Source organism: Macaca nemestrina, chromosome 7 (genome assembly GCF_043159975.1).
Source record: "Macaca nemestrina isolate mMacNem1 chromosome 7, mMacNem.hap1, whole genome shotgun sequence".
Taxonomy (NCBI): domain Eukaryota; kingdom Metazoa; phylum Chordata; class Mammalia; order Primates; family Cercopithecidae; genus Macaca; species Macaca nemestrina.
The window spans coordinates 132,656,316-132,674,889 of NC_092131.1; the positions used below are offsets into that span (position 1 = coordinate 132,656,316).

Below are 18,574 nucleotides of genomic sequence, written 5' to 3' on the forward strand. Positions count from 1 at the left end.
CTAAGAGTCATTTAGGTTTTTTGACAATATAATTAATACTGTGAAAAGCAAAGATAAAGTATTTAAAATTGAATGAAAAAGTATGAACATTTATCATTTTAAGATGTACAGTCAACTTGTCCTCCAAAGAAACTGCACAATTTGTGTTCCTGCCTATAGTATATGACAGTGATTCCAGATGTCTTTGCCACTGTTGTGTATTATTGAGCTTTTTAATCCTTGTCAATCTGATAATCAAAAAATGTTCTCGTTTAAATTTGCATTTGAATAATAATAAAAATAAACTTTCATAGAGCACTTACTGTGTGTCAGATATTGTTCTGAGAACTTCACATATATTAACTTATCTAATACTTGTAACAGTCCCTTGAGGTAGATAATATTGCTATTATTATCCACATTTTACTGATGAGAAAACTGAAACACAAGAAGGTTAGGGAACTTGATTACATTGATTGTTACAGAACATACAAACCCAAGCAGACTGACTCTAGAGGTTTACATTTTAAACAATATATTTTTTGTTCAGCTTCCCAAAAATATTTTCTTACGCTTAAAGCCATTTGTATATCTTTTGATATTAGCTACCTGGTTTTGTCCTCTGCCCATATTTTTGTTGGATTTTTGGTCTTACTCTTACCAAGTTACAAGACCTCTTTGTGTATTAAGAAAATTAGCCCTTTATGATAAACATGTTATTCCCAAAAAAAGGTAAAACTGATACCTACCCTGTGACCTAGTCATCCTAAGTATTTAACCAAAAGAAATGAAAATATATGTCCATATAAAGATTCGTACACTAATACAACAGCTTTATTTGTAAATAAAACTGTAAATAACCCAAATGTTCATCAGCAAATGAATGATAAATTCTGGCATATCCATATAATGGAATATTACTACAAAAAAATGAAAGAATTATTTATACATGCAACAACAGAGAAGAATCTCAAAATAATTACATTGAGTGAAAGAAGCCAGACCATAAAGAAAAGTACATACTGTGTAATTCCATTTATATAAAACTCTAGAAAATATAAAACAATCAATCTGTAGTTACATTAAGTAGATCAATGGTTACTTTGAGATGGTGGAGTGTGGAGGGGCATGAAGGAAAGATAATAAAGGGGCATGAAGAAACTTCTGGAGATGATGGGTATGGTCACTATCTTGAATGTGGTAATGATTTCAAATATATCAAAACTTACTAAATTGTGTAATTCACTATATGCCAATTATACCTCAGTGAAGCTGTTAGACAAAGGGACTCATAACATATCGTACTATTGTTTTAGAAATTATCAAGAAATAGTGATGTCTCCTGTTTGACTTATTTTATGTTTATCATAGAGAACACAAAGAAGGCTGGGCGCAGTGGCTTACGCCAGTAATCTCAGCACTTTGGGAGACCAAGGCAGGTGGATCACCTGAGGTCAGGAATTCAAGACCAACCTAGTAACATGACAAAACCCTGTCTCTACTAAAAATACAAAAATTAGCTAGGTGTGGTGAAACCCCGTCTCTACTAAAACACAAAAATTAGCTGGGCATGGTGGCACATGCCTATAGTCCCAGCTACTCGGGAGGCTGAGGCACAAGAATCGCTTGAACCCAGGAGGCGAAGGTTGCGGTGAGCCGAGATTGCACCATAGCACTCCAGCCTCAGTGATAGAGTGAGACTCTGTCTCAAAAAAAAGAATGCAAATGTGAAATGTTACTAATTCAGCTTTGAAACATTATCCACTTCTTTTTTCAAAGTCACAGTTTATTTGAGAGTGTCCTGATTCGTCTCAAGAACCAACTACAACAACTCTTCCAGTTGTGGTGGACAGTGTACAATAAAAACAAAATAGAAATTTAATGCAGAGATTGAGAAACTACAATCATCATCAGTTATTCAATTTCAAATTATTGAGTACATCAAAATGGCCTAAGTCATTCATTCATTTATTTCACTAAGATACATTTGGAATCTGCTATGTACGAGGCACTGTTAAATACTAGGAATAAAGTGGCAATAGAATGTCGTGAAGATAAGACAATTTAAGAGCCTATCCTGAAGATAAGACAATTTAAGAGCCAATCCGCTTTATGCTAAGTTAATGTTGTAAATGTGTACTTAAAGTTATACAAAAATGTTATTTTTTATTTGTATTCTATATTGCAGTGCCATATAGATGTTTGGGGGAAAAAAAATGGGCCGGGGTGGTGGCTCACGCACTCCTGTAATCGCAATAGTTTGTATGGCTGAGGTGGGCAGATCACCTGAGGTCAGGAGTTTGAGACCGGCCTGGCCAACATGGCAAAACCCTGTCTCTACTAAAAATAAAAAAATTAAGCAGATATGGTATTGCCCACCTGCAGTCCCAGCTACTTGGGAGGCTGAAGCAGGAGAATCGCTTCAATCCGGGAGGTGGAGGCTGCAGTGAGCCGAGATCACACCACTGCACTCTAGCTTGAGCAACAGAATGAGCCCTGTCTCAAAAAAAAAAAAAAACAAGGTTCCACTGAAAACTACTAGACCACAAAATTTAAATCCCTTTAGGTTTTAATATGTGGTAATGCAAATACAATCACATCCCATGCCAAATAAAAAGTGGCTCTGAATTATCAATTTTTCATTATTTCAATTATTTGAGAGATACAGCATTAGTATATAATGCACATGTAGCTTCTAAAAATGAGTACATGAGTAGTGTTATATGATGAAGTACAGTGTAAGATTTGCCAGCCAGTATACTCACCTCCCTAGTTGTGATTTGATGTTTTTCTACTTAAGGGTTCTAAGGCTTTATACTCGGTAAATTCACACATTTCCTGAGTGTCTTCAGAAACTTTATTTGTTTTAATTTAAGTAAAATAATAACTAGAAAATAGCAATTTACATTGCAGAGATGCCCCCACATGAAGAAGCAGTGAAAGCCTATCATATAACAGGAAGTCATTAGCTTCAGTGAAGAAGGCAAACAGATCTCTGATATGGACCCAAACTTCCCCTGAGCAAAAGCCAATCAAAACAAAATATGACAACGCCACCTTGATTTTAAAACATGCTAAGTCTGGAACACCCACTGGGTATGACAAGTATTTTGTATGGGGAATGAAGAACATAGAAAACGAAGCTGATGACTATAAACTAATTTTATCAACAGCTCAATTAGATGTTGTCACAGACATACTTCTTAAACATGTTAAAATATATTCTATTTTATTCATTAAACTTTTTGGTGTTCATATGAATGTAACAAAGTAAAAAGTACACTACTGAGGTACAGTAAGTACATTTACTAGAATATATCTCCTGATTTTTATTTCTAATGAGAAGTTTCACTTTGAAATACACATTTTAAAATTATTTGACACTTCTGAAGGCTAATGACAAAGACACTGGCAAATGCACTGAAAAACAACAAAAGGGAGACTCCAAAATTTAGGAGATGATGGTATTAAGAATGTAAGGATGATGGGAAAATCTTTTTATTTTTCAGTTTTAAAGTGAGTATATTACTATTATTTGTAAATTTTATAATACATCAGATGAAGACGAATGATCATATTATTAAAAAAGTAGAAACTAAACATGGAAATTCTGCATAGGCTTTTTCTTATGCTATTAAGTGTTTCAACATCAGCTAAAATTCAACCACTGAGTCTCTAACTTTTAATTTCATTAAGTAGTTTTCAAGTCCCAGTAAAAGAGTCTTCAAGGGGCTTATAATCCTGTTAATTAAAAAAAAAAAAAAAAAAAAAAAACCCTTACATATTATAAAGCAATTAGTAACAGTATATGATATAGTACTAATAGATTACCAGACTGTTAGAAAAGAAAGAAAAATATCAGTGTTCGATAGAGGAACCTAAGATGACTTTTAAAAAAATGGATTGGGGGATGTCCTGAAAATCAGACTTTAGATGGGCTTAAAGAAAACCAGTATTCTCAGGATAAAAAAATATGAAGGTCATGAAGGCCCAAAAAAGCTCTTGATTTGTGTAAAGGATGACAGTGAATAAAATGGCTTATTGTTCCATTTTAGATTTAAACAACTGAATCATTTAGAAGTTAATAACCTTTGGGTTGTTTGTTTGTTTGTTTTGTTTGTTTGTTTGAGACATAGTTTCACTCTTGTCGCCCAGGCCGGAGTGCACTGGTGCGATCTCAGCTCACTGCAACCTCCACCTCCTGGGCTCAAGTGATTCTGCTGCTTCAGCCTCCCAAGTAGCTGGGATTACAGGCACCCACCACCATGCCCAGCTAATTTTTGTATTTTCAGAAGTGACAGGGTTTCACCATAAAGGCCAGGCTGGTCTCAAACTCCTGACCTCAGGTGCTCTGCCCACCTTGGCCTCCCAAAGTGCTGGGATTATAGGCATGAGTGGTTTCAGTTTTTGACATCAACTTTTTTTTTAGATATGCAGAAGAGAAACCACAAGCATTTGAATTTAATGATACTTATGCCATCATCTTTAAAAGCAACTTCAATTAGTCTGTGATATTTCTAAAACAAGACTAACATCTTGTTTCCTTTGGAATTGTGAACAAACTTTTTAAAAATCATCTAAGGCCAGGTATGGTGGCTCACGCCTATAATCCCATCACTTTGGGAGGCCAAGGCGGGCGGATCACTTTGAACTCAGGAACTGAAGACCAGCCTGGGCAACATGGCAAAGCCCCATCTCTACAAAAAAAACAAAAATTAGCTGAGCGTGGAGAGGTTGCAATGAGCCAAGATCACACCACTGCATGCCAGCCTGGGTGACAGAGTGAGACCCTGTCTCAAAAAAATAAAAAATAAAAAATCTAGTTAAATTATTTCATATTCTAATTTCAGATTTTGATTATCAGGAAGGTATCATTTTCCCTAATAGAATCTGATACTATATGAAGCTATAAGTATTATGAATAAGTGTGAGTAAGTGCCCAAGAAAATGTTCTGCCAACTGGAATTACAACCAATGAAGAAAATTTTTTAAATTTTTAAAATTGGAAAAGTCCTTAGAGGATAGCTTGATTAAACCCTACTCAAGCTATGCTTTAGTGGCTCAGTGTTTACTCCGTTCAAATTGTCTTCAGCCTGGGCAACACAGCAAGACTCCATCTCTTAAAAAAATAAAAAGGCTTCTTCATTATGAACCAATATTTTCCTTCCTCTAACTTTCGTTCACTGTTCTAGGTCCATCCTTCAGACTGCAACGCAAAAGATATGCTTAATCCTTCTTCCATGTGCCATCCCTTCATGTTTCACAGAATCCCAGATTTGAGTCAGGAAGAACATTAAATATCATCCAGTTACCCAATCTAAAAAGTATTATCATATACCTCAAGTCTTCTTTCTTCCATGCTAAACAACCTCAATGTTTCAATTACTTTGCAACTATCTGTTTCAAGACTGCTTCACTCTGATTACTCTCCTCTCACTACATTGTTTATCAATGCCTACCTTAAAATGTGGCAAACAGAACAGAACTAAGCTAGATGCAGAGTACAAAATAAAAATCAACTGTTTTGGACAATATGCTTCAAAATAGTGTAGCTTAAGCAGGTGTTAGCTTTTGGGATAGTTATAATAAACCACTGACTCACCAACTGCAGACAAATAAGGAGACACACCCAGGCACACACCTCTACTTAAACACACACCTACTGCTGTTAGCCCTCCAAGATTCCCATCTTGTATTTGTGCAGACTTCTGAAAAAAAAATTCAATTATAGGCCTGTCTTTATCAAATACTTACACGTCAAATATAAAATCTTACAACACATTTCACAACAAATATTTTCTTAATACAGTCTGTCATTTTAACTATTAGAAATAAGGCAGTAAGAGTGAGTGAAGATCCTGATTCTGTGCATATACCAGCATTCTCTTACAATTTTGAGAGTAACTGATAAAAATCTTACATAGGACATGATAGCTTCTTGAAGCACACCACTAAGAATGTACTGTAGTTTAATTTTAACATGAGCCCAGTAATCATCAAGCTCTGGATATGGCCATTTAAGCAATTACTAATCCACCTACCTATGTAACTCTTCAGACCACATTTTCTATTTAGTCTAAAAAGATATCATAAGAGGATGTCAAATGCTATATGTATAACCTTTAGGGTCCCTTTCCTCATCTGTAAAACAATAACTCAATGAGGCAACCTATGTAAAAGCATTTAATCCAGTGCCCAGCACGTAATTTAAAATGCAATAAATATAGTGATAATTTTACATATACTACGGCCAGAGTATCTTCTGTTATACCTACTTACAGGTATAGTTCACTTATCCTATAAGAAAGGAAGTGGGCCGGGCGCGGTGGCTCAAGCCTGTAATCCCAGCACTTTGGGAGGCCGAGACGGGCGGATCACGAGGTCAGGAGATCGAGACCATCCTGGCTAACACGGTGAAACCCCGTCTCTACTAAAAAATACAAAAAACTAGCCGGGCGAGGTGGCGGGCGCCTGTAGTCCCAACTACTCGGGAGGCTGAGGCAGGAGAATGGCGTGAACCCGGGAGGCGGAGCTTGCAGTGAGCTGAGATCCGGCCACTGCACTCCAGCCTGGGCGGCAGAGCGAGACTCCGTCTCAAAAAAAAAAAAAAAAAAAAAAAAAAAAGAAAGGAAGTGAAGCTAGGTGTCATTACTTGTTCTTGTGAACCCATGCTGGTTCCTAGTGATCAGTGCCTTCTTTTGTAAGTACCAACAACACATGTGTTCGATAATCTGTTTAAGAATTTGTTCAAGGAATGACACCAAGCTCATCAGTCTATTGCTATTATCTGTAACCTTTACTCCTTTTCCCATATTGTACATACTTCAGCAGCCAAAATACTCTCTTATACATAGTAGGTCTTCAAAAAAAATAGGTTAATTGAATTCCCTTTTAAAAAATCAGTATGAATTTCTTAGTTTTGTTAATATAACATGATTATATAAGATGTGAACATTAGAGAAAGCTGAGTGAAGGTTATATGGCACATGGAAATCCTCTGTACTATCTTTGCAATTCTCCTATAAAGATATACTTCAAAATTTTTAAAAATTTTTGAACATTTTTTAAAAATCAAGATGATCTCTTCCCTCTGACAAATTCTTTCTTCAAATTCCCCAAATATTATTAATCACAATTAGGTGTAAATTCTTTCAGTGGCCCTTACAGCTTTATAATCTATCCTTAGTAGGATACATGAATTCCAGTAAACAGGAACTCTTATAATACCCCTCACTTATCCTGGACTACATCAATGAGTTAGTATTCAGTAAATAATAGTCATCCCCAAATTTTAGTTTTTGAAATAAGGGCCTTAAAAAGAATTTATCCCAGGGCCGGGCACGGTGGCTCATGCCTGTAATCCCAGCACTTTGGAAGGCCAAAGTGGGTGGATCACAAGGTCAGGAGTTTGAGACCAGCCAGGCCAACATAGTGAAACCCCATCTCTATTAAAAATACAAAAAATTGGCCGGGCATGGTGGCAGGTGCCTGTAATCCCAGCTACTCGGGAGGCTGAGGCAAGAGAACTGCTTGAACCCGGGAGGCCGAGGTTGCAGTGAGCTGAGATCATGCCATTGCACTCCAGCCCGGGTGACAGTGTAAGACTCCGTCTCAAAAAAAAAAGAATCTATCCCAAAAGCAAATACCTTTTCCCTAAACCATTAAAATCCTGCAGAATCCAATTAAAATTTCTGACTCTTGTTGCTCAAACCATTTAACAGTGACATTCAAGTCAAGCTCAGAAATATCTTTTATGTATGAGATAAATTACTAATATATATTATCATGAAAAATGTCTTAAAATATTTTTTAAATATGTTTATATTGAGGCTGATTGGTTTTTAAATTAGGTAAATAAAAGTTTAAGTAAATGAAAACTTTTATTTGCAATTATTCAAACTCAAATTTTCACTGTTAAACAGTAGTCATAGAAATTCTGCAAAAACTGTAACTGTCAAGCAAATGAATCCTAAAATGTTTAAGAATAAAGTATCTTTCCCCTAAATGTTCTCCTAAATACCTCCAAATAGCTTTCACACTTCTAAAGAGTTCTTTCAGGTATCATCTGTTTAATTTTCAAAAACTTGGCTTTTCACTTTGGAATAATACTACACAATCAGTACTATAAACAGAAGTGCTATTGTCAAAGAACTGATCCAATAATAAGGAGAGCTAAGGCCACTTGTCTTATAGAAGATTACTGCCAAATACTTTGCCAGACCCTGCTTTTCTTCCTTTGTTACATATGTATACATGTGCCATGTTGGTGTGCTGCACCCATTAACTCGTCATTTACATTAGGTATATCTCCTAATGCTATCCTTCCCCGCTGCCAGATACCAGTCATAGCTAGACACTTTCTAATTTTTAGTACACAAAATGGTACACAATAACACATCCAAACCAGACAGTATTTTAATGAATGGTTTCCATAATTAATCTAATGTTTTGGCATATATACACACACATTACACACATGCATGCACACACACAAATATATTATATATACAGACATTTATACACATATACACATATTCATACACATATACATATACACGCATAGTCTATAATATTTTCAGAAGTATACATAAAAAACTGTTAACAATGGCTGCCTCTGGGACAACTGTTTCTGTCTCTGAATTTTTTTATGTTTTTCTAATAACTATGCAAAATGTTATCTATTAAAAGGAAAAACTACAATAAAGAACATTAATTCTAGTTAAAATATCTTTTACCTTACGAGACAATGTCTGAGGCATTCTTTTAAAAATTGTTTTATTATAAATATTTTAACATCTAATTGTTTATGAAACAACTTACAATGTTTCAACTTCACTTATAATCGAAGAAAGACAAATTAAAGTAAGATATTTTGCTTATCAAATTGCAAAAGTTGGCCGGGCGCGGTGGCTCACGCCTGTAATCCCAGCACTTTGGGAGGCCGAGGCGGGCGGATCACAAGGTCAGGAGATCGAGACCACGGTGAAACCCCGTCTCTACTAAAAATACAAAAAATTAGCCGGGCGCGGTTGTGGGCGCCTGTAGTCCCAGCTACTCGGGAGGCTGAGGCAGGAGAATGGCGTGAACCCGGGAGGCGGAGCTTGCAGTGAGCCGAGATCGCGCCACTGCACTCCAGCCTGGGCTGGGCGACAGAGCGAGACTCCGTCTCAAAAAAAAAAAAAAAAAAAAAATTGCAAAAGTTTTTTTAAAACTAATGTTCCATATTGGCATATAAATTAGCATCTTTCTAGAAAGCAATATGGCAATGTCTAATTTTTTTAAGGTCTTATCTTTTGATTGAATGTTTTTATTCCTATTCTTCAAACAGATCAGGTATGGAGAAAGATTATGTACTAAGATTTTCATAAATGTTATTAGAGAGAAAAAATTATTTTAATACATTTGAAATAATATTATAATAAAAGATTAGTTAATTCATCTTTAATCATTTAGTGATCATCTAGCATGTGATAGGAACCATGTGAGCTTAAGAATTATGTGTGTATATGTGTGTGTATATATGGAGATATGTTTTATTACACATTTAAATGAAGCGCTTCACCAAAAAATGAATTTTTATGGTCACCAAAACACATGCACAAAATTGTTTATGGTAGCTTTGTTTCTAAGAACTAAACACTGGAAACAGCCCAAACGTCTGTCAACAGAAGACACAAATAGATACTCATGCAATGAAATAATACAGAGCAATGAAAAAGAATTACTACTACTAACTCAAAAAACATGGATCTCACGGATGTGATGTTCAACAGAGGAAATTAGACATAAAAGAATGATTTGATTCCACTTATACGAATTTCAGGAATAAGCACAACTAATCTATAGTGATGGGGATCAGAAAACTGGTAACTTTTGTTAAGCATTGACTAAGAGAGAACAGGAGGAAGTTTCCAAGGTCCTGGAAATGTTCTCTATCTTGATCTGATTGTTGGTTACAAGTTTACATATGTAATTCATTAAGCTGTACACTTATGATTTGTGTACTTTATTGTATATGTTTTTTTCTTCAAGTCCTATCAAATTTTTTAAAAAATAGAATGGATAGGCCGGGTGCAGTGGCTCACGCCTGTAATCCAAGCACTTTGGGAGGCTGAAGCGAGTGGATCACCTGAGGTCAGGAGTTTGAAACTAGCCTGACCAACACGGAGAAATCCCATCTCTAATAAAAATACAAAATTAGCTGGGCATGATGGCACATGCCTGCAATCCCAGCTACTCAAGAGGCTGAGGCAGGAGAATCACTTGAACCCGAGAGGCTGCAGTTGCGGTGAGCCAGATCACGCCATTGCACACCAGCCTGGACAACGAAAGTGAAACTCTGTCTCAAAACAAAACAAAACAAAACGGAATAGATGGAATGGAAAGTTCCTCTTCCTCCATGCCTGCCAGCAAGAAAGAAAGAAAAGTAGAGATGAGAGGCTTAGATCAAACGATCTTTTAAGCTCCTGCTTTTAAAGTTCCACTGTCATTAATTCAACAAAAATTTGAGCACCTACTTTGTAAAAGGCACTGTCCTGTATGTTGGGGATATAGTATTGACTAAAATGGGTAAAAATTCCTATCCTGGAGGGTCTTATGTTTTTTAATTTTTCATTTAACTCTTTTTTTTGAGACAGGGTCTTACTTTTTTGCCCAGGCTGATCTCAAACTCCTGGGCTCAAGCAATCCTCCAACCTCAGCCTCCCAGGTAGGTGGGACTACAGGCGTGCACCACCATGTCACCGGCTCTTATATATTTTTTAGTAGGGGTAGAAAGACAATAAAAATCTAGAGTACTTTGGATAGTGAAAAGCACAAAAAAGAAACAAAGCAGGCAAGAAGGACAGGAAGAGTATGTGTGGAAGAGATACTGTCATTTTAAACAAGGTGACCAGTCAAGTTCTCAGATAAAGGATGATACTTTAATTAAGACCTGAAGGAAGTGAGACATTTGGATATCTGAAAGAACATGTTACAGACCTTATGAAACAGTGAGGAGTGTGGCTGAAGGAAAGTGAGGAAGGTAAGATTAGTAAAAGTTGAGATAATTAAAAAAAAAAAAAAATTCCCAAGTCTTTTTCTCCTTTCACACCATTCCAACTCTTCACTTAAAGAAGAAACTTAAGTAGAAACTTTTCTATATAGAAATTTCTGTAACCACTAGCCCAGCCCACATTTATCCAATCTTCTGAGCTGCTAAAGCTGTACTACTCATGGTTATCTTTATATACTACCTTGCAATTAGATATATACTGCCTTCCACTCACAAACAGACCAAGCTTCTTTATGGCAGTGACTAGATTTTATGCATTTCTGTATTCCTATTAGCCCATGGTTGTCACTTAAATGATAACTAGTAAGACTGATGCTAATAACAATTCAGCAGGCATAATATCAGTAAACTGTGGACAAATTTTAAGAAAGAAAAAGAGGAAGAAAAGGAACCAAGATTAGGGAACCATGTGTATAAAGGCACTGGCGTGTCTCCATGTGTCATGATCCAAAGTCTGGATTTTCTCTAATTGTCCTTAAGACTCTCAGATCCTCAACATTACTTTTATAAAAAGTCATTCTAGGCTTTTTTTTCCCTTGGGGGTGAAAATCAGGCATCTGGTATCTCTTTCAAGTAATAGTTCTTTGTTTTGTTTTGTTTTTTTTGAGACGGAGTCTCGCACTGTCACCTAGGCTAGAGTGGCTGGAGTGCAGTGGCGTGATCTCACCTCACTGCAACCTCTGCATCCCAGGTCAAGCGATTCTCCTGCCTCAGCCTCCTGAGTAGCTGGATTACAAGTGCGCGCCACCACCCCTGGTTAATTTTTGTATTTTTAGTAGAGACGGGGTTTCACCAGGTTGGCCAGGCTGGTCTTGAACTCTTGACCTCAAGTGATCCACCCGCCTCGGCCTCCCAAGGTGCTGGGATTACAGGTGTGAGCCATCGCACCTGGCCTTTTTTTTTTTTTTTTTTTTTTTTTTTTTTTTTTTTTTTTTGAGACAGTCTAGGTCTGTCGGCCAGGTTGGACAATCTCGGCTCACTGCAACTTCCGTCTCCCAGGCCCAAGCAATTCTCCTGCCTCAGCCTCCCGAATAGCTGGGATTATAGGCATGTGCCACCATGCCCAGCTAATTTTTGTATTTTTAGTAGAGACAGGGTTTCACCATGTTAGCTAGGCTAGTTCTGAACTCCTGACTTCAGGTAATCTGCCCGCCTCGGCCTCCCAAAATGCTGGGATTAGAGGCATGAGCCACCGCGCCTGGCCTCAAGTAATAGTTTTATAACACCAGTGTTCACAACCAGCTTAACAAAGAAAATCTTACAGACCAACTAACTGTGTGATCTTCAGCACACCATTCCACCACTCTTGCATATGTGTTTCTTCATATGCTAAAGGAAGGAGTTGGATTAAATGGTCTCTAAAGTCCAATCAATCTCAAATTGTCTACTTTAGCTTTTTTGAACGAATTGAATGGATAAATCTTACAACCTACTTCTTCAATTTATAAAATGAATTAAATATCTGTTAATAATTTTAAACACTGAATAAGCAGTCATATTCAGAAAACAATGTAGTATTAGAAAAAGCATAGAATCTGGAGACAGTCAGACCTTACATGTAGTCATAGTCTGCATCTTAGTAGATAATGACGCTGAGCAAATTATTAAATGATCAGGATTTATTTTGAAAATTAAAGGCAATGTATGTAAAGCAATTATTAAAGCCTATATAAAAACCTGCACACATCAGCTACTATCATTTTCCAAGTAAAAAGCAGCCAAGGTAAAAGAGCTACCAAATAATGATGTCCAAGATTTAAAACACCCAAACTAGTTAATATCTCTGCTAGCAATTTTAGAGATAAGGATTAGTAGTTGCCTCAAAATTCTACAAGACTTTTCTGCAAGTTTAACAAAGTAACCCTCACCTCTTAAAGTGCTACAAGTCTTATTTCTTAAACACAAAGCTAAGAACTACCATTCTCATATCAGCTTGTGATCACAGGGCAAGAGAATAAGATACTTTAGAAACCCCCAAATTTTACGAAAACAGGACAAGACTGAGATTTGAGTTCAACTCATTTCTGACATCATGAACACATCAATCTTGGTATTGAGAGTAAAACACGTAATGATAGCCAACTATGTGTAAATAAGCAACAGGAAGTCAAAAAGTAATAAGACATATAAACCTGCCTTTGAGTCCAGGAGGAAAGAGAGACATAATTACTACACATTAGTAAACACAAGAGAATGAATGAACATGATACAGTGAATATATAACACCTAGGGTTGGGAAGAGGGAGGACCAGAAGAGTTAAAAAGCAGACAGTAAAGAAAGAAAAGAAAAAATGGTAATTAAAAAAAAAAGCTAAAAACAAGCTTAAAAAAAAAAAAAGCACACAGTGCTTACGTTGTATCTTAAAAAAATCAGTAGACTTTGTCAGCAAGACAAAAGAAGGAAAGGCATTCTAAACAGCAGAGAGAACATATGTGAAGCCTCTGAGTCAGGAAACAGTATGGCTCATTCAGTAAACTGCTCGTATTAGTACAAGTGGAGCTTCAGATTTATGGCGGGGAAAATGCGTAAGATGAGCCAGATGATGAAAGGCCTTGTAATGATAGAGACTTGGGCTGATAAAGTATGGGCTTTAAGGAAGAAGGGCAGGGAGAGAGAGCATCAGGAAGAGTAGAATAGCTAATGGATGCTGGGCTTTATACCTGGGTGATGGGATGATCTGTGCAGTAAATCACTATGGCACATGTTTACCTGTGTCACAAACCTGCCCATTCTGCACATGTACCCCCGAACTTAAAAGAAAAGTTGAAAGATAAAGAAAGAAATCTGAGTAACATTTCTAAGAAAGAGAAAAGAGAAAAGAAACAAGAAAAGAAGCAATGAATAGATTTGCATAGATTTGCACTTTAGAAAAAATCACCTTGGCAGTAGTGTAAGGATGGATTAAAGGGGGTCAAGTCTGGAGGCAACCACTAGAGACCTCATTCTATATCCAGAGTTAAGTAAGGACATATTATTAGATACATAATCTACTACAGAACCAGGGATTGGAACTAAAAATAATAATGCTTTAACAGATAAAGCTAAATTATCCAAAAAAAATCATTCACCTTCATGAATCTATATTCCAGAATTAAATACTTGCCATGTATCTTTAAAAAAAGAAGCTTCTAAAATTAGGCATAATATGTAAAAATTACATGGAATTAGTTGTATCTTGAGAACTAGCTACTCTTAAGGTATCTCTTCCTTTTTGTACATATAATACTTCAGACTTGCAACATAAAAACTATATGTATAAGTGTGTGTACACATATCTTTGTATACATATATTTTACATATTATACATATTATATACATATATGACATATGTATATGACAGCATACACATGTCATATATGTATATATGATCACAGCAAAAGTATATATTATATATATAATGTATGTAAGTATAATTCGTATACGTATATACGAAAACTGGGGCCCTGAAAGACTAAGGAATTATCCAAGGACACACCATGAGTAGCACAGTGAAGACTGGAATTCATGTCTTACGATTTCCTTTCTAGAAACTGCTTTAGCATACCATATTTATGATTCTAGGACTCTGAATGATAATTCAAAAGACACTTTGGTACTGTCATTTTCAGCAGTGTAATAATGAAACCATAAAATTATTTTTATGGTTCATATGCTTCACAAGCAAAATATATCGGATGTGTATATGTTTGACAAAAAGAAATTTCCTGAAGTCTGTACCACAATAAGAATACCTATTCCCCCACCCTATTGTCCTCTAGGAAATCTAAAAACGTCCTTTTTCAAACTCAGGAAAAAATTAAATTTGATAAAAGAAAGTCCTAAAATTAATTTATCTTTACATAATTAAATATCCAACAACCTTAACATGTTTTAACATCTTACTTAGGTCTATGTCTTTTCTTATTTTGTTGTGCTACCCATCCCACCCTACACACCCTTATAATTTTCAGATACTTGAAATACTCTTTTCCTTCATTAGTATACACAGGTGCAAGTGGCAACACTGACAAAAGCCTTATAAACACTGTACATTTCACCAATTTGCACAGTGACTGAAATGTTTTAATTTTGGGGTTTCTCTAACTTGTACTTAAAAGTAATGTCTGCTCATTGAAATAGATTCAAGTAATATAAAACTAAACTGCTCTCTTCTATGCCTCTGCAACTCCCTCCTGAAGAATCCAAACATGGTTAAGTCTGATGTGTATCCTTATAGACTTTTGTATGCTTACACAGCACAAGCATCTACAAAGAATCAACATATATTTAACACCTAAAACTCTACTGATTGTAATTTAATCTTTCTTTAATAATTTAGAAGGCAGTTAACTATTTTGCTTGGTTTCTGATTATCACAACAGACATCAATTGTATCATCATTCAGGGGTTACTAAAAAAAAGAGAGCTGAATCTTAAGTACCTTGTGTATTTCTTCCTTAGCAGTATCACAATTTTTAACTGTATTTATTTGTTGCCTTCCTCTCTCTCTTGACTTAAAGGGGAAAGTCACATGACAGCTTTAATCAGTGTACCTCCAGAGCTGTGACACGTAGCAGATAATCAAATATTTGTTGACTTATCAGTCTATTTCTTACTTAGAAATGATGAAAGCTGATGTAAAAAAAAAAAAAGGTTCTGAAACCTGCTTAATTTGTTCTTTGTCTTTATCTCAAAAATAGGAAAAATAAGATCTGCTTACAGGTTTGGGGGCTGTCATTCCAACCAAATATCTGCTCAAGCAATCAGTTGTGACAGCTGTATATGTCAACCAGGTATTCTGGTCTGAATAGAAACACCAACAAAACTTACATTAACCCCTTCAAAGTATTAAATATTGCTGTGCGGGATTCCTTTGTTTTTCAAAACGATGTAAAATTCCAAAATTAAGTACATTATTCCTAATCTGTCTGGTTCTAAGATCAGAAGAAATGACACATTTTTAAAAATTGTATCTAAGAGGCCTGGCATGGTGACTCACGCCTGTAAATCCCAGCACTTTGGGAGGCGGAGGCTGAAGGATCACTTAAGGCCAAGAGTTCAAGACCAGACTGCACAACAGCGCAAGACTTTGTCTTTAATTAATTGAATAAATAAATAAAATTAGGCATGGTGGCATATGCATGTAGTTCCAGCTACTCTACTGGTGGTGGGGGTGGGAAGCTGAACTGGGAGGGCTGCTTGAGCTCTGGAGGTCCAGGCTGCAGTGAGCCATGGTAGCGATGCTACAATCCAGCCTAGAAGGCGGAATGAGTCCCTGTTTCAAAACAAACAAACCAAAAAACGAGAGAAAAAAAAAAAACTGACACGAAGAAAAAGAATAAGGCAGGCAAAATTATTTGCTTTGGTATACTCAAATTTGTCTGTTAACCCCAGATTACACATCTACCGAATAGCTCTGAGTACGGACTTCACTGCCTGCACCATTAAATTTCATCTACAGGCCTCTGTGATAGAGTAACTAACCAAAAGAAATGTCAGGCAAACACACAGACTTTCTGACCTATACGTTGTTTTTTGTTTTGTTTTGTTTTTTAATCAATACACATACATACAGGTCATTTTATTTAAATTCCACCTAAGCCTACGCTAGTTACCAAAACCTCTATAATATCCAAGGCTAAATACACTTTTACAATACAATGAAACTGTTAAGCAGGATTTTCTAAAAGAGCTCGATTAACCATCCTCACAGGTGGCAGAAAAAGCTTTTGCAGAGCTCTAGCTTTGGGATTTCAAATTCCAATGTTTTCTGGAGGCTGAATTTGACGTTATCCCTCTCTACAAATGCTTTTCAAAGGACAGAGAGAAGCCAGACAGAACACGCTTCCCAGCACTATTTGACTCTGCCCAACACTCACTCAGGCAAGACTTCAGAACAGATCTAAAATGCAGGATCAGCAAAGCAGACCACCACCTAGGAAAGTAAGCCAAAATCACAGTCTTCCCCACCCTCAACAGATTTCACTTGCTCAGGAGCGGTACCCATGCTCAACCTGCGGACACCGGCCTCCTAAAGAACCTGCAGACCAAATACCCACCTAAGGTGCTGCCACTCTAGCTCCCGGAGCTCCAGCGAGACCAGCGCGCCCCCACAGGGATCCCGGGGCAGAAAAAAGAAAACTGCAGAACAAACGCACTGCTTCTTCAACTAGGCAACAAACACCGATCAATCCTCCAACTAAGCATTGAGTAAATCTCATCCAGAGAGAAGGAGACCTGAACAAAAACGTTTCAGGATGTTGCCCAGCCGCAGACTGGGCAAGCTCGCGGTAGCACTAAAGCCCTCTCCCGCCCTCAGCGTACCCAGCGCCCGCCGAGCCGCACCCACCCCGAGAGATCGCCCGGGGGCCAGCTAACTCGCCCTGTCGCCCCCAAAAGACTGGAGACCATGCCAGGTTACCGCCCCCCTCTGGGCAAAGCAGAAACCCCGGCACAGACGCTGGCCGCCGCCGTACACTCTCAGCCCCCAACAATCCCCCAAGGCGGCCCCGGCCCCCGTGGAACGGACACATCGCTCTCTCACCCAGAGACACCGATGAACAGACCCCTCTCCCCAGAACCCGGACACACTGCTTCTTCATCCCAGCAATGCAAAACGGACGCCCACGCCCGCTCAAAGAACCCCCAAGACCCCGACGACCTGCCTCCAGAGACCAGGTTTACACCGGTGTAAACCTTGCTAAACTGCATTCTCTGCCCCAAAGAGCTTGGGACCCGGATAAAAGGACCCCTTGTCCCGGAACCCCGCTACACCACCTCAAAGAAGCTCAAGACCCTGATAAATCTCCCTCGACGTCAAAGACCCAGGACCCCGTGTGCCGCCACCCACCCCCACCCCAAGCCGGAAGAGCCCCCAGGACCCCAATACATTGCCCCCTAACCTCGGGAGCTCCGGCACCCGCTACACCGCCCTTGGGCGCCCGCGCCCGGATCCCACTGCACCGCCTCCTCGCCCCCCGCACTCCCAAACCCCGCCAAGCCTCGCGCCCACCAGGCAGTGCCGCGCAGCCCCCGGAGCCGCCCCCGTCAGGAGCCCGCCTGCTCCGGCTGCTCCGTGTCCCCGCTCCCGACCGTTCCTGAGCGGAGACGCGCTCCGGACTCTCTAACCTGAGCAGCGTCGGAGGGCGAGCAGACCCAGGAGCCCTGAGGAAGAGAGGGAGACAGCAAAGAAGGGGTGGCTCAGGCCTGCGGTGCCGCAGCTCCAGCCTCTCAGCAAGGAAGCGCTTGTGTGAGGAGAGCCCTCCCGCTCCGCGCGCAGCCGGGAGACCGAGCCACCGCCGTGCCCGCAGCTCTTCCCGCGAGATCCGAGCCACGGCAAGGGGCGGGGCCACGGCGGGGCGGGGGGGCGGTGGCGGCAGCGGCAGCTCCTCGAGTGACAGTCCTGGCAGCCTGTCGGTGGCAGGACGGGAGGCAGGACTCGGAGTCTACTACGACCAATTGTAAAAAAGGAAAGGTGGTTCTCCCCGCCCCTTCTCCGCCCCTCCTCTTCTCCGCTCGTCCTTAATAAACTGTGAGCAAAGGTAGTAGTGACCAGAAGTAGT

At 38.7% G+C, this 18,574-nt stretch overlaps 1 protein-coding gene across 1 annotated transcript in view; it reads right to left on the bottom strand.

The window, feature by feature from the left end:
• Positions 1-18,323, bottom strand: part of LOC105487892 (glucuronic acid epimerase) — a 121,442-nt gene extending 103,119 nt beyond the window's left edge. The window contains exon 1 of the mRNA XM_011751523.3: positions 18,141-18,323. The gene's annotated coding sequence lies outside the window, so the exon portion shown is untranslated. The remainder of the gene's footprint in view (positions 1-18,140) is intronic.
• Positions 18,324-18,574: the final 251 nt, after the last annotated feature.